Below are 26,184 nucleotides of genomic sequence, written 5' to 3'. Positions count from 1 at the left end.
AATCACTATATTGTACACCTGAAACTAATATAATATTGTAAGTTAACTATACTGGAATTAAAATAAAAGTCAATCAACTAATTAATTAAATGGAAAAAAAAAAGCAGGGGATAAGTTATACCCAAGATGCAGTCCTTAATTTTTTGTTAACACTAATCCTGTAATGTAGAGCAGTGAGGGTGATTTGTGCTGCCCAGTGGTTGTCACACTGTGTGGGGGAGGAGGTGGGTGTTACTAGCATCTCATGGGTAGAGATGAACAACCTGCACAGGCCAGCCTCCACAACAAATAATTATCTAGACCAAAGTGCCAATAGTGTCAAGGGCATAAGAAACCCTGATAAAGAGAAAAATAAACCTCTTATGTTTAAATTACAAATCAAACCCTAAAGACAATGATAATTAATTTTCCTTCAAAAGGTCATTCTTATATGCTTTTTTTGAAGGACACACTAATTCAGATTTTCTAAGCATCTAAACTACCTACTTCTTTAAAATAGCTTTAAAAGGGACACCTGGGTGGCTCAGATGGTTGAGCATCTGCCTTCGGCTCAGGTCATGATCCCAGGGTCCTGGGATCGAGCCCCACATGGGGCTCTGTGCTCAGCAGGGAGCCTGCTTCTCCCTCTCCCTCTGCCTGCCTGTCTGCCTACTTGTGATCTCTCTCTCTCTCTGTCAAATAAATAAATAAAATCTTTTTAAAAATAAAAAATAAAATAAAATAGTTTTAAAAATAAAGCCTAATGGGGCACCTGGGTGGATCAGCTAAGCCTCTGACTCTTGATTTCTGCTCAGGTCATGAGTGAAATCGAGCCCCAATTGGGCTCCACATCACTGGGGAGTCTGCTGGAGATTCTCTCCTTCTCCTTCTGCCCCTCCTGCCATGTTCTCTCTCTCTCTCAAATAAATAATCTTTAAAAATTAATTAATTAATTAATTAAATAAAGCCTAACTCTTCTTTCATTCTCAATTTTAATTCTCTGTCCTCACCTCCCTTAGCACATTCCTGACCCAAGGTCAAGTATAACTTCATATCAAGAGACCTAACGATATACAGGAAGTTACCCTTCTTCCTTTTGTTAGTGTAGAGACTTTAAGGACTCTACTGTATTATCACTCATACTTTTTGAAATTCATTTCATCCCACTTTTTTGGGGTACTGTGTGTATTTTTTTAATTAGGGTAAAATATGCATAATATAAAATCTTTCATTTTAACCATTTTTAAATGTACAGTTCTATGGCATGAGGTACGTTTATAGTGTTGTACAATCATTACCACCATCCGTCTGCAGAACTTTTTCATCTTTCCGAGCTAAAACTCTGTACCCATTAAATACTAATTCCCCATTCCCTCTTCCACTCAGCCCCTGGCAGCTATCATTCTACTTTCTGTCTCTATGAATCTCACTATTCAAGAGACCTCAAATAAAAGGAATCATACAATATTTATCCTTTCATGACTGGCTTATTTCACTTAGCAAATGTCTCCAAGATTCATCTATACAGTAGCATATATCAGTACTTCATTCTTTTTTATGACTGAATTAACATTCCATTGTATGTATATATCACATTTTGTTTATTTAACTGTCATGGGACATTTGGGTTGCTTCTACCTTTTGGCTATTGTAAATAATGCTGCTATGAACATGGGCATACAAATATCTGCTTGAGTTCCTGCTTTCATTTTTTGGGGGGTATATACCAAAAAGTGGAATTGCTGATTCATTCTATGTTTAATTTTTTTTTAACTTTTTGAGCATCACTCTTGATAACACAAATACATATTTCATATGGCTCTTACATCCTCTTCTTTGTTCCACATAAAATCAGAAGTGAGAGAAAAGATTTCTCTAATCTGGCAGTATTTATCTAACACCTACCAATAAAAGATCTACAAGATATACCCATAACAACCTAAGAATGTCTAACAAAGTAGACCTGGGTATTTGTTTAAACTCTAACGCTATCATCATCTAATAGTTTAAAATCCATTAAAAATTATCTCCCAGAGGCACCTGCGTGGTACAATCGATTAAGCATCCAACTCTTGGTTTCAGCTCAGGTCATGATCTCAGGGTTACGAGATCAAGCCCGGCATCGGGCTCTGTGCTGCTTGAGATTCTCTCTCCCTCTCCCTCTGCCCCTCTCACTCATGCTCTCTCTCTAAAATAAATGAATAAATCTTCTAAAAAAATTATCTTCCATACTAACATGCAAAATTCTCCTTAAAAAATCTCCATTTTGGAGAGTATAGGACAAATTTTCCCCTTTGGGACATGAATTCTCAAGAAGGTAAGGGTAAGAATAGTTTTTTCAAACTGCACTGACATTCACCCACCATTGAGAATCTGTAGTCTCTCCCACCATCTCTTTTTTTTCCCTTGAGAATGGTAATTATTGCCACCAATCCATTATGACTATATAGGGTCAGTCAAAAAGTATCAGTGGCATCCACTCTGAATCTCTCAACATAGAAATATGTCATGATACCAACTCGCACTCTTCTCATTTGACGATATGTTGACCCCAACAAGCATTATAGTTGTGAAATGTGCACTCTGCCATTTGTCAGCTACATGCCCTTAAAGAAATTCTTTAAACCTTAGTTTCCTCATCTGTAAAACAGACTACAGTTATACAACTCTCAGCAAAATAACTGGCACATAGTGAGCACTCAATAAATGCTATTATGAGACCTTCAACTGATGTAGGTGATTGCATGAGGTCAGTAAATCACCAGTAAAGTACTTGGCACAAGTCAGCATGTAACTCATGTCAGTTTCTGATATTGGTTTCTTTCCTTTCTTAGGGCTGGGACACTAGCATGTATTTACCTTATAACTCTAATAGTATCTAGCAAAGAGCTTCCCAGAAGAAGCCTGGTAAATCCTAACTAAATAAGAAGGCCTGTGTAACTACTTCTGAATATTCAGCAATCTTTCAATGTCACATGTGGTTCATAAGATCTAGCTTCACCAGTTCAGTTACTGCACACTATAAAAATAATACCCGGAATTTACAAAAGCGGCTTTCTTACCAGGAGCTTAAGCTACTTCTAAATAACAGTTCATTACTGACAATGACAGGATCAGGCAAACACAGAACCATATTTTAAGGGAAACCCAAGGCTAAAAAGAGGATGTGTTTTATACTGACAAAGTCAGTCAATGGCAAAACAAAGACTCAAACTCAGAATATTTTGCCTCAAGTTCATAGTTTTTTCCAGCCCAGATTGCATTTCCTCAAAGGTCAAAAGTACACTGATACATTGATTCACATCAATTTTCCAAGTCTTTCATTCAGTACATATAAAACCTATATAATTAAATATTTATAAAATATTTATAAAACCTATATGATTAAATATTTATAAAAGGAACAATGTCAAAATCTTTTCTTTATTAAGGTATATCAATGTATCCTTTGCTGTAATGTCTGAGGTTGATAGTGTATCTTTTTGCTCTTTTAAGGAGGTTGGCTTATTATATTAAGTGTAATTATTTTTAAACCTACTACAAATAATAAAATTGTACACAAAATTTAATGTTTTCATCTTATGAGTTTTTATAATTAATCTTGTTTCCTCTGGCCATTTGCTTTTAATACGCAACCAGTGAACAGTATTTTTTTTATGTTTCACATTTAAAAATGCAGTCTTCCAAAAGCTCAACCAGAAATGTCCATTTCAAAAAGCTTACTTCAGCCAGTTGGCTTTGTCAGTAACATATGTGCAAAGTGAAAATGTAACCAGTAGTGATTTTCTGCAGGTCAGATGGAATCACTTAGCATACTCAACATGGTTTCCAGTCCATGCCTCAAAAGGAATGTACTTCAGCGAGCAAGTGTTTCTTTTAAACATCAGACTAGCTACTGTTGTTTGAACACCAGTGTTACCTTGGCATGATTGAAATATATGTATATTCTGAGGATTATAAATGCTATCCTGTATCAAAATATAATTGGAATATATTTGCATTATAAATATTGTACAGAATCAATACAAAATATAAGTAATCAGCAGGTAAGTTAGTATTTGGGGAACTAAAATTTTTGAATTTTAATCATTTCCTTTGTTTTCAAAGTTTCTTTAAGCTCAAAATACTGCACAGATGCAATAATGGTTCATGTAAGCAGAAATACTAATTGTCAAAAAAAGCACCTTTAGTGTTAAAAAATGACTATTTTTAATAAAAACTACCATAAAATTAACAACTTGGGAAACAAGATATGTTGGCGAGAATGCAGAGAAAGGGGAACCCCCTTACACTGTTGGTGGGAATGCAAACTGGTGCAGCCACTCTGGGAGAATAGAAGGCTGTGAGATAGATCCCTGAGAGCCCCTGGTTGAGCACCGACCTGACCATGCACACAGAGAGACTGTGCAGGACTGACCAGAGGATGATGGCTACTGGGGAAGGAACAGAATAGATACCAGCAGTCAAGCAGTGTTGGGGGATATTAAAGGCCTGGCCCAGCTGAGATGGGGAGACTTCATTAACACCTTGTAAACGCCCTGAGAAAGGCTGCTGTTCCCTTAAGAGTAAGAATCTTGCCCCAGAGTAAGCCCTGCTCTAAACCCACCTACCAAAGCCTAAAACCAAGCCTTAATGAGATCCACAGGGAAGAGAGTTTGGGAGTTAAGGTATCTCAAGTCAAAGAAGTTTAGGAAATACCTTGGACTTCCCACAGATCTGCCCTATGAGAACATAAAATCAAGCTGTCATGTGTCTGTTAGCCATTTGTGCCACCAGGGAAATTCAAATCAAAACCACACTGAGATACCACCTGACACTAGTTAGAATGGCAAAAATTGACAAAGCAAGAAACAACAAATGTTGGAGAGGTTGTGGAGAAAGGGGAACCCTCTTACACTGTTGGTGGGAATGCAAGTTGGTACAGCCACTTTGGAAAACAGTGTGGAGGTTCCTCAGAAAATTAAAAATAGCGCTACCCTATGACCCAGCAATTGCACTCCTGGGTATTTACCCCAATGACACAGATGTAGTGAAAAGAAGGGCCATATGCACCCCAATGTTCAGAGCAGCAATGTCCGCAATAGCCAAACTGTGGAAAGAGCCGAGATGCCCTTCAAGAAAAGAATGGATAAAGAAGATGTGGTCCATATATACAATGGAATATTACTCAGCCATCAAAAAGGATGAATACCCAACTTTTACATCAACATGGATGGGACTGGAGGAGATTATGCTAAGTGAAGTAAGTGAAGCAGAGAAAGTCAATTATCATATGGTTTCACTTATTTGTGGAACATAAGGAATAGCATGGAGGACATTAGGAGAAGGAAGGGAAAAAATGAAGGGGGAGAAAGCAGAGGGAGAGATGAACCATGAGTGACTATGGACTCTGAGAAACAAACTGAGGGTTTTAGAGGGGAAGGGGGGTGGGGGGATGGGTGAGCCCAGTGATGGGTATTAAGGAGGGCACATACTGCATGGAGCACTGGGTGTTATATGAAAACAATGAATCGTGGATCAGTACATCAAAAACTAATGAGGTATTGTATGGTGACTAACATAACATAATAAAATAAAAAAATAATAAATAATAAAATAAATAATAAAATACATTACATTTTAGATTAAAAAAATCAAGTTGTCACAAGTTCACAGTAACTGAACTTGTTATTTTCAGCCTTTTTTTATTTTAGCTTTTCTGCTGGATATGTAGAGGTATCTCACTGTGGTTTTAATTTGAATTTCCCTGGGGCCTATTGATGCTGAGCATCTTTTCATGTCCTTATTGGGCCATTGGTATATATCTTCTTTTGTGATATGTCTCTTTAAACATTTGTCCATGTTTTATTTATTTATTTATTTATTTATTTATTTATTTATTTATTTATTTAAAGATTTTATTTATTTATTTGACAGAGAGAGACACAGTGAGAGCAGGAACACAAGCAGGGGGATTGGGAGAGGGAGAAGCAGGCTTCCCGCGGGGCAGGGAGCCCGATGCGGGACTCGATCCCAGGACCCTGGGATCATGACCTGAGCCGAAGGCAGACGCTTAACGACTGAGCCACCCAGGCACCCTGTCCATGTTTTAAAATGGGGTTATCTTCTTATTGAGAAATAAGAATCCATTATATGTTCTGGATACAACACATTTGTCAGCTCTATGCACTGTGAATATTTTCTTTCAGTCTGAGGCTTGCCTTTTCATTTTCTTATAAAAATGTTTTCTTTTCAGGGTGCCTGGGTGGCTCAATTGGTTAAGCGTCTGCCTTCGGTTCAGGTCATGATCTCAGGGTCCTGGAATCGAGCCCCACATGGGGCTCCCTGCTCAGCAGAGAGCCTGCTTCTCCCTCTTCCTCTACCCCACACCCCTGCTCGTGTGCTCACTCTCTCTCAAATAAATAAAATCTTTATTTTAAAAAAATGTTTTCCTTTGAAGTTATCTTTTGAAGACAGATTTCAATTTTGGTGAAGTATAATTCATTTATATTTCCTTTCTTTTATGATTTGTGCTTTGTATGCCTGAGAAATCTTTGCCTACTCCAATGTAATAAAAATTTTCTTTATAAAAATAAATATTTTTTTCTTTGACAAGTTTAATAGTTTTAGCTTTTAAATTTAGGTCTATAACCCATTTTATGTTAAATCTTGTAGCTTTTCTTCTTGTTTTTGTATGGATTTATTTTCAGTTATGGAACCAATCTTATATTCCTGCAAGAAACTTTCAATTTGTCATGATAGGTTATCCATTTTGTATACTGCTAGATTCCATTTGCTAATATTATTTTTGCATCTGTGTCAATGAGGGATACTGATTGTAATTTTTCCTTATTATAATACCTTCGTCAGCTTTAGTATCAAGACTATATAGGCCTATAAATGCATTAGGAAGCATTCCTTCCTCATCTATTTTGGAAAGAGTTTATATAACACTAATATTATCTCTTCCTTAAACTTTTATTATATTTCACCTGTGACACTATCTAAGCTAGAAATATCCTTTGTGAAATGTTTTTTTATTATGAATTCAAAAATTTGAATAGATATAGGGCTATTAAAACTTTCCATTTCTTCTTGTGTTGGTTTTTAGTAAATTAGGTTATTTCATCTAAGTTATTAAATTATTGGCATAATATTGTTCATAATGTCCCTTTATATTCACTTTAATATGTATGAGATCTAAAAAGTCTTTTTTTTTTTTTTTAAGATTTTATTTATTTATTTGACAGAGAAAGACACAGTGAGAGAGGGAACACAAGCAGGGGGAGTGGGAGAGGGAGAAGCAGGCTTCCCGCGGAGCAGGGAGCCCGATGGCAGGGCTCGATCCCAGGACCCTGGGATCATGACCTGAGCCGAAGGCAGATGCCCAACGACTGAGCCACCCAGGCGCCCCGATATAAAAGTCTTTTAAAAAACAGAGTTTCTAGATTCACAGAGTAATGGTGGTCACCTAATTCAAAGCCCTTCCTCTTTTACTCTCCTTGGGGGGGGCAAGAGGAGGAGAGACATAAAACTCATTGACCCTGTACCTTCTGCATTACTGTGATACAGGGAATACTGCAACCTCCACCATATATGGACAGGGGAATTCCAACAGCAATTCTACCACCAGCCCAATGTTACTACCAGAAACCTAAGAGTAGAGAAAGTAGAGAAAGAAAGGCTGATAAGATTTGATGAAAAGGAACAGAGGGAAGCAGAGATCTTAGGGAAAGGACAGATAAAAATCAAAGAAAAAAGTGAAACAATAATGCAAAAATACTCAACATGGGTTGTGACCTAGGAGTTCATGGCTCTGGCCAGAGGGAAGGAACTTGAAAGTATGCGCGATTCCAAGGGTCAGTCTTAGAGAAGCACTTGATTTTGGGAGTGAGTTAGCTAAAAAGAGAAGGAACAGAGGTTTGTTTATTGTAGTGATATGGTCAGAAGACATTCTGAAACTACTTTACATGTGTTACAGGAATGAGTGAATGAATACATGTGTGAATGTTGTTGGGAGCCAGGGATCCACTTTGGAAGAAGGGATATAAATATGGAATGGGAAAGGAAAAAAGAACCATGTAGGGATAGACTAAAATTGGAGATATTGGTGTGAACTCATGATATCTAAATAATGTATATGTCTAAGTTGATGCACGTTCATGTGCATATATCCATATTTCTGTGCATGTTTCTATGTATGTGCTTATGCATGTACGTGTAAATATATGTACATGTACATATTTATAATTTTGTCTTCTAAAAGGGCCTAAAAGCAAAGATACCATGTAACAAGAGCACACCAGCACTCATATCTCAGTCTCTAATACCATTTCCCACTAATAGGAACCAGGGTTGCCCAGAGAAATAGCTTATTCCATGGCCAGAGCAGGATAGGTATAAGATGATCCTGGAACATCCTGCTGTGCTATAAAGTTTTAAAAGTCCTTAAAAAAAGAAAAAAGGCATGTCACAAGGACACAGGAGCTAGCTTAAAGAGGCTTCCACTGGCCAAATCTGGGACAATTTAAGCACCAAAAGTATTAAGTTCAATATTGACTTATAAACTATTTTTTTTTAATTTTTTTTTTTAAGATTTTATTTATTTATTTGAGACAGAGAGAATGAGAGACAGAGAGCATGAGAGAGAGGAGAGTCAGAGGGAGAAGCAGACTCCCCGCCGAGCAGGGAGCCCGATGTGGGACTCGATCCCGGGACTCCAGGATCATGACCTGAGCCGAAGGCAGTCGCTTAACCAACTGAGCCACCCAGGCGCCCTTGACTTATAAACTATTGAGAAAAATAGAAATTCATGAGTCCACACTAATAATAGACAAATGAATAAATGAGGGATAAGGGAAATCTACTGCTTAAAGAACACTGAGGGCCAAATGACAAATATAAAGGAAGTGCTGAGTTAGAAAAATCACCTTGTAACCATCACTGTAAAGATTTTATCAGGCAAGAATCAACAATGAATGATAAATTTAAGGGGAACTTTTGAGGAAAAGCAGGATATGTATACTGCTTACTAGTAGCAATGGGGGAAAACAGTAATTATACAGTGGAGAAGTCAGGCAACACCTTGACCAGCAGATCAAAATTAATCATCAATGAAGGTGACTCTACATGATACTGTACAGAAAATGCAATATTACCTATTCTTGGCAGTAGTATACTAGTCTGGCCAAGAATGTATAATCTTAATGTCACAAGGAAACAATTGATAAACAAAATGAGAATTTTTTTTTTTTAAGTGGTGAGAGAGTCTCTTCAAAAATGTCAATGTCACAGAAGACAAGGAAAGGCTGTGGAAATTTCCCAGCTTAAAAGAGGCCAAAAAGGGGCGCCTGGGTGGCTCAGTTATTAAGCGTCTGCCTTCGGCTCAGGCCATGATCCCAGGGTCCTGGGATCGAGCACCGCATCAGGCTCTCTGCTCTGCGGGAAGCCTGCTTCTCCCTCTCCCACTCCCCCTGCTTATGTTTCCTCTCTCGCTATGTCTCTCTCTGTCAAATAAATAAATAAAATCTTTAAAAAAAAAAAAGAGGCCAAAAATACATGCAAATGAATACAGACTGGACTAGATCTTGTAATAGTGTGGGGGGGATGCTATAAAGCACCTTTTTACATTATTAGAACAATGGACAAAATTAGAATTCGGGTTTTAGAATAGATAAAAGTATTATATCAATGTAATTTTATGAAATTAATAACTGTACTGTGGTTATGTAAGAATATTCCTATTCTTAAGAAATACACACTAAAGGGTGCCTGGGTGGCTCAGTCAGTTAAGTGTATGCATGAGAGAGTGAGCACAAGAGAGAGAGAGAGAGAGAGAGAGAGAGAGAGAGAGAAAGAAAGAAAGAAAGAAAGAAAGAAAGAAAGGAAGGAAGAAAGAAAGGAAGAAAGAAAGAAAAGAAAGAAAAGAAAAGAAAAGAAAAGAAAGAGGTGATAAAACAAATGAGATAAAAATATTAACAATGGAGAAATCTGGTTAAAGGGTATAAAAATGTCCTTTAAATTATTTTTAACTTCAGAGAAAACAGAGAAGAAATATAATCATGCCTCAGCAGTCAGTAGTGTCTACACAGCCATAATAATGTAAATTATCGGGCACCTGGGTGGCTCAGTTGGTTAAGCGACTGCCTTCGGCTCAGGTCATGATCCTGGAGTCCCTGGATCGAGTCCCGCATCGGGCTCCCTGCTCAGCAGGGAGCCTGCTTCTCCCTCTGACCTTCCCCTCTCATGTTCTCTCTGTCTCTCTCATTCTCTCTGTCTCAAATAAATAAATAAAATCTTTTAAAAAAAAAAATAATTAAAAAAAAATAATGTAAATTATCATATTAGTTACGTTAAAGGTCAAGCTGCCATAACAAACATACCCCAAAATATAATTATTTAAATTAGATAATTTACATTTATTCTGCTAACTATAGAGATAATTTCTTTTCTTAACTCTTCCCACCCCTCTATAAGTAATCCCACTTCTTTAAAGTCTCTTGGAACCATCTGCCATGAATGCTTTTTCCTGCTGGGATTTTTTTTTTTTTTGCATCTTTTTTTTAATTTTATTTTATTATGCTATGTTAATCACCATACATTAAAGCATTAGTTTTTGATGTAGTGTTCCATGATTCATTGTGTATAACACCCAGTGCTCCATTCAATACGTGCCCTCTTTAATACCCATCACCAGGCTAACCCATCCCCCCACCCCTCTCCCCTCTAGAACCCTCAGTTTGTTTCTCAGAGTCCATAGTCTCTCATGGTTCATCGTCCCCTCTGATTCCCCCCCTTCATTTTTCCCTTCCTACTACCTTTTTTTTTTTTTTAATATACAATGTATTATTTGTTTCAGAGGTACAGGTCTGTGATTCGTCTTACACAATTCACAGCGTTCACCATAGCACATACCCTCCCCAATGTCTATCACCCAGCCACCCCATCCCTCCCACCCCCCACCACTCCAGCAACCTTCAGTTTGTTTCCTGAGATTAAGAATTCCTCAGACCAGTGAGATCATATGATACATGTCTTTCTCTGATTGACTTATTTCGCTTAGCATAATACCCTCTGGGATCTTAACTGATACAGTATGTAGGAATTTGGGGACTGGTTTGCTCACATAGCTGATGAATGCACATATGATCTTCCTGTAGGGGTGGGGAGAAAAAAACAAAAGAAATACATGGCATGCAATGGAATCATAATTGTTCAAATTATTATTGGTACAGTGTGGGATAAAGTGCCAGTTGAAGACTGGGCTTTGAGTGATAAATGGCTATTGCACTTGATTGTTTGATGACAAGAGTAATTACAAAGACTCCTTAAGTGGGCAACCTGCTCTGCTTAAGCACTTACAAAATAAAAAAGCTTGGGACCTTGAACTCCCAAATCAAGGTACGTGGAGAACCTAAAAGCACCTATGATGGCCATTTAACGGAGAGATGGTGCACAAATTAAAAGGAAATACAAAGGGGCGCCTGGGTGGCTCAGTTGGTTAAGCGACTGCCTTCAGCTCAGGTCGTGATCCTGGAGTCCTGGGATCGAGTCCCCCATCCGGCTCCCTGCTCAGCGGGGAGTCTGCTTCTCCCTCTGACCCTCCCCCCCTCTAATGCTCTATCTCATTCTCTCTCTCAAATAAATAAATAAAATCTTTTAAAAAATAAAATAAAAGGAAAGGAAATACACAGACCTTCTAGGTTCATTAATGCCTGAGAATGTCGAATGTCACATGACCCACTAGTCAAAGTGGGACTTAAAGCTTTAATTTTAGTTATAAATGAAGCTTTCACCCAAGTCTTTCTCACAGTAAATCCAGCGGGTACATAAACCCATCCTGCCATTATTTTCTCACTGATGTAATACGAAGTTGGAACAGATATACTCATAAACTAGCTGAATCCCTACCTTAGCTTCTGCTAAGGAAGAGTATTGTGAAGGTTATTATGATAGCAGAGACTAACTGGAATCCCTTGGAATTTCTCCCAACCCACCAAAAGAGCACACTTTTCAAAATCAATACTCGTCCCTAAGGAAACTGCAGAGATTAGTGCCACCATCAAAGACAAAAAATGCAACAATGATGCATCCTCATTCATTACCCTATTTGGCCTGTGAAAGAGCCAAATGGATCTTGGATAACGACTATGGATTATCATAAACTTAGGAGAAATTCCAATTACAGCTGCTCTTCAAAAATAAGATATATTTAGTGGAAAAGGTCAACACAGCTCATGAAACCTGGTGCAAATCTATTAATAATCTATTACATTTCTCAATCCAAATGAATAAAGGTCACAAGTAGTTCCCTTTGCCTGTCAAAGACAGTAGTACAGGCTGCCGCGGCCAGTCAGTTACAGCACACCCTGCAGCTACTGCAAGCAAAAAGCAGGCCACATTGGTGTCTGAGGCCCACAAACAAACAACCCTGAGGCCAAAGCAGGCCAAAGAAGCTCAGGCTAAAATTGAACAACATCACCTGCGGAGGGAGAAAGAGTTCAAGGCCAAGGAAGCAGCGGTTCTGGGATCCCAGTGCAGCACTGAAGTGGAAAAGAAGACCCAGGGGATGACCATCCATCCTCCAGAACTACTTCCAGCAGAACAGGGATGAAGTCCTGGAAAACCTTTTAGTCTTTGTGTGCAACATCCCACCAGAAATCCGTGAAAATCGCCCCATAAACAGTTAGGGGAAAAAGAAAGAGCCTGTTCCACGGATTGGCATTTCAAATGCCTTCATAGAATATGAAGCTTTAGCAAAACTCAAGTTATATTCTTATGAAAAGCCATGAAATTACTGACGTACATTATATAGTAGGTTCCTCTACTTTTGGAAGAATAGCAAATCTAGCTTCTTGGTACATACTCAGAGCTTATTCAAAGACTTTATCTTTTTACCTCATATGCTAGAAATTTAATGGGTGGGGTACCTGGCTGGCTCAGTCAGTGGAGCATGCGACTCTTGATCTTGGGGTCACGAGTTCAAGCCCCACTAGGCATAAAGATTACTTAATAAAAAATAAATAATAACCTTTAAAAAAAGAAATTTAATGGGTATACATTGTGTGTTTTCCCAAGCTTTTTAGCTCAAGCAACATATATATCAATACTGGCATTTTCTTTCTTGGATAAGTAAAAAAAAATTAAGAAAGAAAGGGATTAATTTTTTTTTTCCCTAAAGCTTTCTTGAAGGTCAGGTATTTCATCTATGAAAAAGTAATGGTTAGGGCGCCTGGGTGGCTCAGTCGTTAAGCGTCTGCCTTCGGCTCAGGTCATGATCCCAGGGTCCTGGGATCGAGTCCCACATCGGGCTCCCTGCTTGGCAGGAAGCCTGCTTCTCCCTCTCCCACTCCCCCTGCTTGTGTTCCTGCTCTCGCTGTCTCTCTCTCTGTCAAATAAATAAATAAAATCTTAAAAAAAAAAAAAAGAAAAGAAAAAGTAATGGTTATTTGTAACCTGTGTGAAACAGCAGCCAGCCTTAAAATAGTCCTTTCTGGATAAGGTTAGTACAAAGAATACTAGTACAATTGTTTGGGCTGCTTTTAGTTTCTCTTAATCAAAATTACTAGATGATGGAATTCAAAAACTAGTTACACATTATACTTGGCGTACTGATAAGCATTTACAAGTAAAAACTCTCTGTCGTGCAAAATTTTTAAAAACGGATATCTTCTTTTAGCACTAGTCCAATACCGATGACGTTATAAGTAAATCTGGTAAGCAGGAAGTGGCAAGTACCCCATAAATTCAAGAGCCCACCACACTGTGAAGTTTCCAGGAAAATCTGGGACGTGTTAGAATATGCCCTCTAAAAAAAGATGTTGCTTCACCTTGCACTGCCTTCCAAAAAGAAAAAAAAGCACAGAACATGGGAGACTGTCCTTGAATTTTGGAAGCAATGTGTCATACATTCAGGTAGAGTGGCTACTTTTAAGCAGAGCCCAGAGCAAGAGAGGGCTCGAGGCTGATAAAGCCTATAAAGTAAGCTGATTTTCTATGGCCCAAAAGACCCAGTAGTACTTGAATTACCTATGCTAGAAAAGTGTACTCTATAGAGCCTCTGAAAACCCCCAAAAGAAGAGTCATTGTACAGACACTCAGGTTATCTGTCAACAGTTATTCTCCATTTGAGAAACAGCTCCTAGTTCTGCAGGGCCATGATACAGATAGAACATCTAGTTACAGGACACCAAGTGACTACATGACCAGAGCTGCCCATCATGAAATGGGTCACCCAATCTACTGAGTTACGAAATTGAGTATGTGAAACAGCACCTTATCATTAAAGAGAAATGAAATATATGAATAAGAAAAGAAGTCATAAACTGAATAAGTGGCTCAAATCCCATAGTACCTACTCCAGCTGCTTCACTGCCTCTTCCATGACCTCATTTCAATTTCCAGTTCAATTTCCTATGACCAATGAACAGAAGAAGAAAAAAACCCACAGCCTTGGTTTACAGATGCGTCTACATGATATGCTGGCAGCACGGGTAAGCTGTAACATCAGTTTCTCACTCCAAAGTTTCCTTGAAAAACAGTAACAAAGGAAAATACTCCCAATGAGTTTAATTTTGAGCAATACATCTCGTTATCACTTTACTGGGAATGTGAGACAGCCTAAGATTCAGATTTACACTGATACATGGGTAATGGCTAATGGGTTGGGATCAAGGAAGTAGAAAGAAAAAGACTGAAATATTGGTAAAAAGGAGGTCCAGAAAGGATCTGTGTGGAAGGATTTCTCATCATGGACATACTTTGTGAAGACATTAAAGATCCTAGTTCCCAGAAAAGCTTCCAGCAAGGAACACAGTCACAGTCCTATTAAATTTGAAGCTGAGAATGCCCCAGTTGGGATTCCACCACAGGCAAAAAAAAAGGTTAATGTGCTGACAGAGTCATTTCTCCCTATTACTAAGAGGAAACTGAGTGGCTGTTGTACATGAGGAACAGATAAACATGTCTAAAATCCAAGGGATTCACTGGCCAGCCTCTTAGTATTATTCCTATGTCCAATAACAAATTTAATGAAAAACTATGTTAACCCAATAAATATAGGACACTTAAGGAATCAGATCTTTGGGGTATGAAGGCAAAGAAGCCTGACTAGCCAATGTGCTGAAAAAACATAAGGAGAATAGAAAATAGGTAGTGGAGGAAGAAAGTTATGATTTTCAACTTCAGTGTGCTGACCAGCTACAAAAATGGAAAATGTTACAGCTAAGCATATTTTACATTAATTATTTCTTCACCATCCCACCCCCTTTCCCACTAGGTTATATGATGAGCACTAGTGATGACTACATTGCAATTCTGGTTTCAGATGGGAAAATGACAAAAATAACACCTTGCAACAAAAGTTGACTGATGAGACTGTGCCTCCCCTGCCTGAATGAAGAGTAAGAGGAAGGGCCCTTCTCCATGGCCCCCGCTCTTAATAAACCCTCAAAATAATACCATTACTTCCTCCTGCCCCTTCAACCCTAGAAGTGGTAAAAGTTGATCCACTCCTGATAATATCTGGATGCTTCATTATTTGTTCCCTTAACTCTGCCTACACCTGTCAATGATCCCTTCACTAAAATCTCTTCATTTAAATCATCCGAGATAAGCTCTATTTCCTGCTGGGATACTGACTGATACCAAAGTACATGTGGAAATTAGAAAAGTAGTATTCTGATTTAGTAAAAATACATAAATAAGGATGATTTTTTTAATTTGTTTTAAATAATCTCTACACCCAACATGGGGCTCAAACTCACAACCCTGAGATTAAGAGTCGCACACTCTACTGACTGAGCCAGGCAGGTGCCTCAGGATGATTAATTTACAATCTTTGTTACATGAAACCTACAGAGCAGCATTTCTCATAGTATGGTATGCTGATCTTCTGTGGTTCCTGTATAAGAATTATCTGGGGTTGTCCATCAAATGATGAATAGATAGATAAAATGTGGTATATATCTACATAGTGGAATTTAAAAAAAAAAAAAAACACAGAATTAGCTAGGCTACTTTAAAATGCAGATTCCTAGGCTTCACCCCAAACTTTCCAAATCAGAATTTCCAGAAGTGAGGCCCTAGACACAACACTTTCAGTAAACCTTCCCAGAAAATTCTTTGCACACTAAAATTTAAGAACCATTGTTCAAAAGCAGTGATTCTCAAAGTGTAGTTCCCCACACCAGCAGTATCAGCATCAGGTAGAAACTTGTTAGAAATGTAAATTCTTGGGCCCTATCCCAGTCCTACTGAGTCAGAAACTCTGAGAGTGGGACCTAGCAGTCCTGTGTTTCAATAAGCCTTCCAGGTGATTCTAGTGGACACTGAAGTTTGAGAACCACTATTCTAGAGTTTTGTCTTTTCTCTGCACAGCAAACATGTGATTTTTGTCAGCCAGCATCTGTTCCCAAATTCTATGTGATCCAAATAGAACTAACTCAATCCCCACAACCTACCAAAGAGCTAAGAACTTAAACAAGACCTTACCCGTCATCTTCTGACCTTAATGATGGGCTCATTCCAGTTATGAATTGAGTAAGTCATAGAGATGAAAGGTACAGCATAGAAAATACAGTTGTAATAGCAAAGTATGGTGACAGATGGGAGCTACACTTGTGGTGAGCATAGCATAATTATAGTGTTGTTGAATCACTATGTTGTACACCTGAAACTAATGTAACATTGTATATCAACCATATTTCAACTTTTTAAGTAAAAAATTTAAAAATTAGCAAAAATAAACTGGTTTAAAAAAAGCTCTTACAGTAGATCACGGACTAACATAGTGCCCATCTCCTTTCCCTGGAGAAACCATATTAGAATGAAAGTAATCCTTGCATCTGCCAAAATTAAGAATACCCCCATTCTCTGAGCAAAACCAATCCTATTGATAGCAATGAAAATGAAACTGTAAGAAACTAAGAGACAAAATCCTGTCAAATGTTTATACTCCCCATCTATTCCCCATTAATTATCATGCCAAGTACTCAGATATTACTGGCCTTGCTGCCAACCCTGTGCCTGAGGTGGGATTACTCAACCGTCTGAACATTCACTGGGTCCCAGAGGTGAAACCACTCACTCAACTGTGGGGGCAGACAACCAAGCTTTTTGCCCATGACTTACAGCCAAGCTTCTGTAATCACAACCTGGCAAGCATTCTGACCCCCTTTATTATGATTTCACTCAGGGCAGAAATTAAGAGCCTGTGGAGACAGCCACTCACATTTTCTTTACCTGACTAGTGACTCTGACGCATTATATCAAAAGAGTTAGTATGACTTCCTATTTCAAGATTGTTAATTAAAAACTCTTATGTCCTCTTCTCCTCTCAAAAAAACCACCCCACACAAAAAGGAGTAAAATAAACAGACATAAACTCCTTCAAAGAAATCAAAAGACCTGTGGTAAGCCTAACCACAATCTATGAAGATGAGAAGTGAACAGAGAAGAGGTAAACAATACAAAAGGACACAGCAAGGTCAAATCTAAATGCCTGAAGAATATATTTATTTACCCCATAAAATTCCAAAAAGACTCAGGAAGTAAAAGCACCAGGCATCAGAGAAAGTGAGGTAAGATGGGATCTGAAGACAAGAGAGTTATTTAAACATCTATGTAAGTAATAGATACACAGACCTTCATAGAAACCAGGAAATATAATCTCTGGAGAAGTTAAATGAAACAAGGGACTCCAGATTAAAGGGACACACAGAGAATAGCATGGGAATGGGGCAAGTAACTGAAAATACATGGTTGAAGAAAAAGTCTATATCCTGGATAGTCAATCCTCTAATTCCCTTCTCCAACCATGGGACTAGGTTCATGATCCCCAGAAAGAAGTTAAAGAAACCCCTAGAGAAAGAAGACCACCTCAGGAGAAAAGACCTACACCTACAGATATCTGAGTCCCCAGGAAAACAGCTAGGTAGTCCCCTAACTGTCCTTAAGAGAAGCCCACCAACTGACAAGCCCTGGCTCCTCGCCCCACGGGCACAGTTCGGAGAAATGCAAATCATAACCACAATGAGATACCTCCACACACTCACTAGGGTTGCTATAATCAAAGAGATGGATAATAACAAGTGCTGACAGGAATGTGGAGAACCTCATCCTTGGGTGGACCCCTAGTGCATCAATGGTAGGAATGAAAATAAGTTTACAACTCCAGAAAAATGTTTGGTGGTTCCTCAAAAGGTTAAGCATAGAGTTACAGCTATTCTATTCCTAGATATATATCCAAGAGAAATGAGAATTTGTATATGAATGTTTGTAACAGCATTATTCACAATAGCCATAAAGTAGAAAATCTAAATACCCATCAAATATGGCTTCTTGGCCTTTTGGCTAAGATCAAGTGTTTAAATGTCCATCAACTGATGAATAGATAAATATAATGTGGTATATTCATACAACAGAATACATTCTACATTAAAAACGAATGAAATACTGACACATGCTACAGTACAGATAAACCTTGAAAACATTATACTAAAGGGCACTTGGGTGGCTCAGTTGTTTAAGTGTCTGCCTTCGGCTCAGGTCATGATCTCAGGGTCCTGGGATTGAGCCCCATGGTCCCTTGCTCTGTAGGGAGTCTGTTTCTCCCTCTCCTTCTGCTGCTCCGCCCCCCACCCCCGCTCATGCTCTCACTTGCTCTCTCTCTCAAATGAATAAATAAAATCTTTTAAAAAAAAGAAAGAAAACATTATACTAAGTGAAAGAAAGACATCACAAAAGACTTTATATTGTATGATTCCATTTATGTGAAATGTCCAAGGGTTTTCACAATTTCCTAAGTGTTGGAAGCGATGAAGGTGTCTTTTATTACGTTAATGAGGTGACTTTTGGACCTCACCTAAGGATAGGGACTTTGCCAGGAGAACCAACCATATGATTAGAGGGCTGGAACTTTCAATCCTACCACCCCAACCTCTAGGGAGGGGAGGCGGGCAGGAGGTTGAACAGATAGCCAACGGCCTGTGATTTAATCAATTATGCCTAGGTAATGAAGCCTCCATAAAAACCCAAAGGACAGGGTTTAGAGAGCTTCTGAGTTGGTGAACACATGAAAATTTGGGGAGAGTGGCATACCTAAACAGGACATGGAAGTTCCTTTCCCCATACCTTGCCCTATGCAACTCTTCCATCTGGCTGTTCTGGAGTTATATCCCTTACTAAAAAACAAAAACAAAAAAAACCAGTAATCTAGTAAGTTGTCTGAGTTCTGTGAACAGCTCTAACAAATTAATTGAACCTAAGGAGGAAGTCATGGGAACCTCTGATTTATAGCTGGTCCATCAGAAGTACACATAACAACCTAGGCTTGGGACTGCTGTCTGAAGTCTAAGGAGGGGGTTGTGGGAACTTCCAATCTGTATCTGGTGGGTCAGAAGCACAGGTAACAACATGGACTTAAAACTGGCATCTGAAATGGGGAAATGGTTGGGTGCAGTGGGGGTGGGGAGCAATCCTGTAGAACTGACCCTTTAACCTGTGGGATCTGATGCTATCTCCAGATGGATAGTGTCAGGATTGAATCGAATTATAGAACACCAAGCTGGTGTCTGGAGAATTATTTGGAACTGCATGGGAACCCCACCCCCATCCTTGTTCCACACATTGAAAATTGAGTCTTAGAACCATTTTAATGGTAAGAGGTTTATTTTAGAGTGGAAAAATGTTCTAAAATTGATGTGGTCATGGCTGCACAACTCCGTGAGTATAATAAAAATCATTAAATTGTGTGCTTTAAATAGGTGAATTGTATAAGTGACTTATATATCAATAAAAATGTTTTGAAAGAAAGATTAGATATATAGATAGCCAAGAACAGCCAGCTAGCCAACTGCCCTCTTTCCTTTCCCTCTTCCCACTTGCCATATATATTCAACAAGCAGGTATTTATTGCCCCTCACCCTCAAAACAAAACAGAAAGAGAGAAAGGGTTTTATTCTTTAAAGAAATATTGGCCTGTCTGGGAAGAACTATAGTGATTAATACTGGTGCTAGTTCCTGTGAACGTATAGGCCTCCTCTCCTCATTCTGATATTTGGAGGTGCCTATTTTAAACTAGATCCCCAACCACTCACTTTAAAGCTAGGCTGGCTGGTCAAAAGCCAACCCATTTTCACAGTACTTAATCTATTGATTGATCCTCAAAAAAACAAAACAAAACAAAACAAAAAACTGACAACCAAACACTTGAGGAAGGCCAGAAAGAAGAAAAGCCCAAGAAAAACAAAAGAATGAAATAAAAATTACTCCAGAACAAAATGTGATAATTCAAAAAGTAAAAAAAATTGGGGAGAAAAAAAAAATCCCATACCTCCAGATAACAAGAAGGTCCCCAGGAACTACAGGGAATTGACAGATTCAATGGTATGACTGAAAGCCTAGAAAACTTGAGGAATTATAAGGCTATGTAAAGAAATATATGACTTTTTTTTAAGAAATGTATGATTTTTTTAAAAAAGAATCTACTAGAAACATTCTCCTTTGAGTAGCACAGGACATTGTAACCATAAAGAAAGGAAATATGATCCTAGTATATACTACATTGAACAATATTTACATATCTCAAACAAAATATGTATTAACTTTTAGAATCATCTACAGAGAAGTCACAGAAGATTTAGCTACAACTACAGACCAGTATGTAAATTTTATTAACCTCGACAAAGCAAGAATAAAGGTGAGTTGACAGAAGTTGAGAAACTTAAGGTAGAGAGTAATAATGGTAAAGATAAAATGACTAATGTGCTCGTTTTACAAAATGTGGAATCAAGGAGTTGAAAGCTGATAAAACAAGAAATAGAAGTTTGAGTATCCTTTTTGTAGGTGCAGAAATGAGCAGCAATGGAAATGAGACAGTGATATAACTGGAAGGATAAGAGAAAGAATGTGTCATTAATCAAAACACTTTGTCACTGTGGTACATCAACAGAAAAAAATTAAATATGATGAATTCAAAAGTAGTGGGTAATTACATTATTTAGAGATAAGGAGTTAACCATGAGGGGGAAATGATGCCTTCATAAGTTTGTCTGTACTATTTGGCTTTTTATTTTTATCAAATGAACTGCACATGGTTAAAAGTTATTTTGAATGCTTCTGTGATCTTGCAAGGTTTAAAGTAAATAGTCTATTTTTAAATATGTAATAATCTATCTTGCTAACATATTTCTAACATCTCTCACCTAAGCCGAGAAATTTCATCTCTGATTTTCTAACATCCCTACAGTGGGCTGGATATTAAGGGGTCACTGAACTCCCCCACCTTCAATGAAAACAGTACGTAAATGTGCATGGTGTGTAATCATTTTTTTAGTGGGAGAGAGAAGACAGGAAAATGAGTATGGGATATAATATTTTAAAAGATAGATTACTGAAAAACCAAAAGGTAGAAGACTGATTTCTATACTTCTAGCTCACTTCAATAGCAGTGTGATAAATACAAAGGGCTCAACTATTCTATAATAAGCACTATATAAATCCTAAAACTCTACCATATTAGACTTTAAAAAGCCAGAAAAATATAGCTATTGCCAGTTAATCTCAAAACTGGGGAAAATTTACAAGAAATATGGTTCTGGCATGTTAGAGGTCCCTAATTTTAGTGTCCTCATTAACTGAATAACCTATTAGGCACAACGCCTACTTACCCATATCATTTGTCAAGCTTACATTTATTCAAATATAATTAATACATACTGATTCCCCAACAGATAATCTATTCTACACACTGACATCAAAACAATATGGTTTTTAGGAAGTTGGGCAGGAGAAGCAAAGAAAGAGTAAGGGATGAATGATGGAGCTAATTTCCCAAGTTTCAAAAGAATTTGTCACCATCTTTCAAAAATAAAAGAACCATTGATTGGGTTCCCAAATTATATTATGTGTTGATCAATTCAAGAACAGCCTAATACTGCTGAGAAAACCACAGAATAACAGGATTTTGAATAATCTTTCATTGAAAGGCCAAAGTTAAACATCATATTCCTTAAGAGAACTAGCAACAGTAGACATATTAATAGTGCTAGGCACTGTTTCTAATATATCAGGGCCCACATTAAAACCACTGCTAAAGTCTAGAAAAGGTCATAACAAATCTTTCAACCTTACAGCATAAAAGTCACTTGATAATTTCTTTGTCTAACACCTAATAAAATTCATTCTTCCAAAATTGTGGAAAAGCTAAGCACAGTCCTCCCTTATTATAAAGTTTCCTGTTACAAAGTTGCATGGTTTACACATATGTTATACTTTATTATTTTTTTAAAAGCCCTCCTTATAACACCCTCTTTGTTCTAATACTCAACATACTTTGCCTCTAGGCTAGATATATAATGAAAGCAAAATGAATTCAGACAGATTGTTGAGGAAAAAAAGCTAGTTTCATTTTAGTAGTCTTTCTAAAGTCTTTTTTCTTTCCTGTAGCTTTTCATCATCTCAATGTTTTGTTCCCACTGAACATTTTCCTTTTCTTTTTACATATTTCCTTTGGTAAATGAAAGATGATAGATTGTTAAAACCATTTTGTACTACCTTTGAAACGAGAACTTTTAATCTACAATTCCTGCCTTCCAAAACCTTGTACAAATTTCATCTTTAAGACAATGAACTGTATAGGACTTAACCAGCTGCAAAAAGCCATATGAAATCTTAATTTTCCACTCACTTATGTTCATAGTCCCCTAAAATCATGAATATAACTTTCCAAATTAGATTTAGGAATACTTCTCAGTTATTGTTTCCATATTAAATAATACTGTCTTATTTTAGCAAAAATCTAGAAATGCTTTCTTATTCATAAATTTCAATGTAAGGAAATTTGGCATTAAAATCTTGCTTATTTTTAACTTAGGCAGAAATACAGTTCAAATTAATATAATATGGGGGCCTCATTCTGATATACCAAGCTTAATCATTTCTGATATTCTAAATTAGCCAGAAGTGACTTAAATTATGTACTATATGAAATACTGATGGTACAAATTTTATATCTTTAGAAGTTGAAGAGGTAAGTACACACAATACTATTCTTCCACATAAAGCATGCCTACTAATATTAGAACTCTATTCTTGATATTCTTGAGTATCTTAAAATTTATAATAGTGAAAAAAATTGGAAAAAAAGTTAGCAATATAATTCTTAAATCATCCTACATATGTATAACACTTTAATATTTACTGTCCACATAAAGAATTATATAAGAATGTTCACAGCAGTTTTATTCACATTAGTAAAAAAATTGGAAACCACCCAAAAGTACATCAAAAAGAATCTAGGCCATTGTTGTTGTGGTTGGTGCACTGAGCTCCACAGCTCCGAGAGCCGGCTGCATCCCTTCCCCGCCACCGCCATGAAGTGGATGTTCAAGGAGGACCACTTGCTGGAACACAGGTGCATGGAATCTGCGAAGACCTGAACGAAATATCCCAATCAGGTTCCAGTGACTGTGGAAAAAGTCTCAGGCTCTCAGATTGTTGACAATGACAAACAGAAGTATCTAGTTCCATCTGACATCAGTGTGGCTCAGTTCATGTGGATCATCAGGAAAAGGATCCAGCTTCCTTCTGAAAAGGCAATCTTCCTGTTTGAGTGTAAAACAGTCCCACAGTCCAGCCTAACTATGGGACAGCTTTAGGAGAAGGAAGAGATGAAGATGGATTCTTATATGTGGCCTACAGTGGAGAGAACACTTTTGGCTTCTGAGGGCCAACACCGGGCGAGGTGCACCATTCCTGCTTGCGTATCTTGTAAATAGCCAGCCATTTTCAGTTACCAGACTCTACACATAGTGCACTTGTAACTGGATTTATTTTTTAATATATTAGAAGGTTTTGTTTCCTTAGATTAGTAAATTAACATACAGAGTTTTGTTATGAGTTTTCCTTTTTGTGCACTGTCCTCATGGCTGTACTCTCCAGGGAACTTGTTCCTCTGAAAATCATATTTAATGAAGATATTTCCATATTAAAGCAACGTAGGCAGGGTATTATAATGAAAGGGAGGGAGATGATGCATTTCTTCTGGATTATGTTTGAAGTGTTAAAGATGGCTCAGTGTTAAAAGCACCCAAATTAAATCCTTAGCAATCAGAACACTTGTTTCACTAGATTTTGCCAACTGCCAATCATGTTGGACTGAGCTAATCTGTTCCTCTTTCTGAAACTATTAAGGTAAATAATTAACAATTAAACTTCCTCTTATAAAGGCAAAAAAAAAAACGATAATCTACTTAAAGTTTATTGTATATGTTATTGTGTGTGTGTATGTCTGTGTGTGTGTGTACACACACACAGACATACACACACACACTTATATGTGTGTGCAGATAGATAGATATCCTCTACACAGAGTACTACTAATGTACTCTTAAAATAACTTTAACCTGGTAGTAGTCAACAAACATTTGTTTTTCATATTAAACATTAACATATATCTCTACCCTGTGTTTTAGAATTTAAATTTGCAAGCAAGAGTTTCTATGTAGATTGGAAAAGGGTTACTGAATCAACTTAATTTAAGAAATACTGGGGGATGGGAAGGACTGTTCATTTCCCTTGGCAATATGTTTGGTAGATGAATATTTTAAACTGTTGGAACATTTTATGTCACAGTGTCATTTAAATAAAGTAGTTTATGGTAATCATTTTCCTTCTCAATTGAGTAAAATATTTAAGAGCTTAGTTATTCCACTGTTAAGAAAGGAACCATGATGAAACATATATATAGGTCAAAAATGGCTGTCAAGTCCTATCAAAACTACCATATTTAACCTTTCTCTCGTCAAAGGCAGTCCTGACCACAGACATTTCCATAACACTTTTCCAGCCTTGGCATTCAGCCACCATGAAAGGAATTATTTTTTTCAAACAACACCAAGAAACTTAAAATATTCTTTTTAGTCTTTCTCCTCTTAGCCACAGTAGGCAAAGAGGCATTTAACCACCAAATTTCTATAGTATATATAGAGAAGGAATCAGAATTCACCTTTCAGGAAAAGTAACAACTTTAAATGATCACGTAAAAAACGAATCTGCAGACTACAGGGAACCCTCTTTATAACCTTCCCCCAGGAACTAAAGGTTTTATACAATATAATATACAGGAAGACGCTGTTTGAAAGTAACATTGTTTTATGGGTCTTGGACCAGAGATTTTATAAATGAATACCATACATATGAGAAAACCCAGCACAGGATGAGAATCAATCCTATTATCCCCTTGATCTTCCGACTTCTCACTATGGATCCATAAAGGATCTTAAAAACAAATGAGGGAAGTTCTCCAATATTATAAAATACCTAGCCTTTAATGCCAAGGCAAGGAACAGGAGCCAGCCCACCATAGGGATCCTTTTCTAACATTATTCTCTAACATTTCAACCGTATCTGTTAGAAAATAAAGGCCATATGGCTCACTGGTGAGACAAGGGTTATCAAAACATTATCTGTTGATTCCCTATAAGGAAAATAGCATTAATCTTTTATTAGTACTAATAGCCCCACACAGAAAAGCAAGACTGTGTTCTGGCTATTCATTCACCCCAGCTAAGCATATCAGTTCACTCTCTGGATGACTATCAAAGAATCCAGACAGCTTTGGGAAGCACAGCCTCTCAGCAACCACATGTGGCCACTAACACATCTCCTTGGCAGACAAGAAAAAAGCCTCAGTTTAGACAATTAGAAGTTATTTGAAGGCTGAGGATCTGATTATCGAGGGTTGCCTCAAGATGAGGCAAAAGATGACTTACTTATTCTTCAGTTCACAGTTTTCTTTGGCGGGCTTTTTATTCCAAAGAATGCATGAATTTTTATTTATGTGACAATATAATCCCATACAAGCTTATAGAAGTCATTTTATGATTTGAAAAATATTCCACCATGCTCATATAAATTATTAGTAAAATCTGTTCACCTTCTTTACTGACAATTATATTCCAAACATACTGAACCTTTTATATACAGCATTTTCTCTCCACTTCAGTCACAAATTTGGGACTACTGTGCTGTCAGACCTTTATAATCCATACCATGCCCATATTATGCCTACATTCTAACTTTCAACTTTCCTTGATAAAAATTCTACTTTCTTGAAGTTTCATTTGTTGAAAAAAATCAAAGTAAAACAAAAGAACTGTAAGAGTTCAAGGAAAATGAGCTCTCACAGACACAGAAAGAATAGAGATAAAAGGCTTAATGAGAAGA

The 26,184-nt window shown here is 37.4% G+C and overlaps 1 protein-coding gene and 1 pseudogene across 7 annotated transcripts in view; one reads left to right on the top strand and one right to left on the bottom strand.

Moving 5' to 3' along the window:
* The window catches only part of BBS9 (Bardet-Biedl syndrome 9), a 453,139-nt gene that overhangs the window by 379,466 nt on the left and 47,489 nt on the right, over positions 1 to 26,184 (bottom strand). The gene's annotated exons all lie outside the window — the stretch shown is intronic.
* On the top strand, positions 23,331 to 23,683 carry LOC118020953 (annotated as a pseudogene).

Source organism: Mirounga leonina, unplaced genomic scaffold, assembly GCF_011800145.1.
Source record: "Mirounga leonina isolate KUSES-001 unplaced genomic scaffold, KU_Mleo_1.0 Mir_174, whole genome shotgun sequence".
Classification (NCBI taxonomy): domain Eukaryota; kingdom Metazoa; phylum Chordata; class Mammalia; order Carnivora; family Phocidae; genus Mirounga; species Mirounga leonina.
This window is presented reverse-complemented; position numbering and strand designations above follow the sequence as displayed.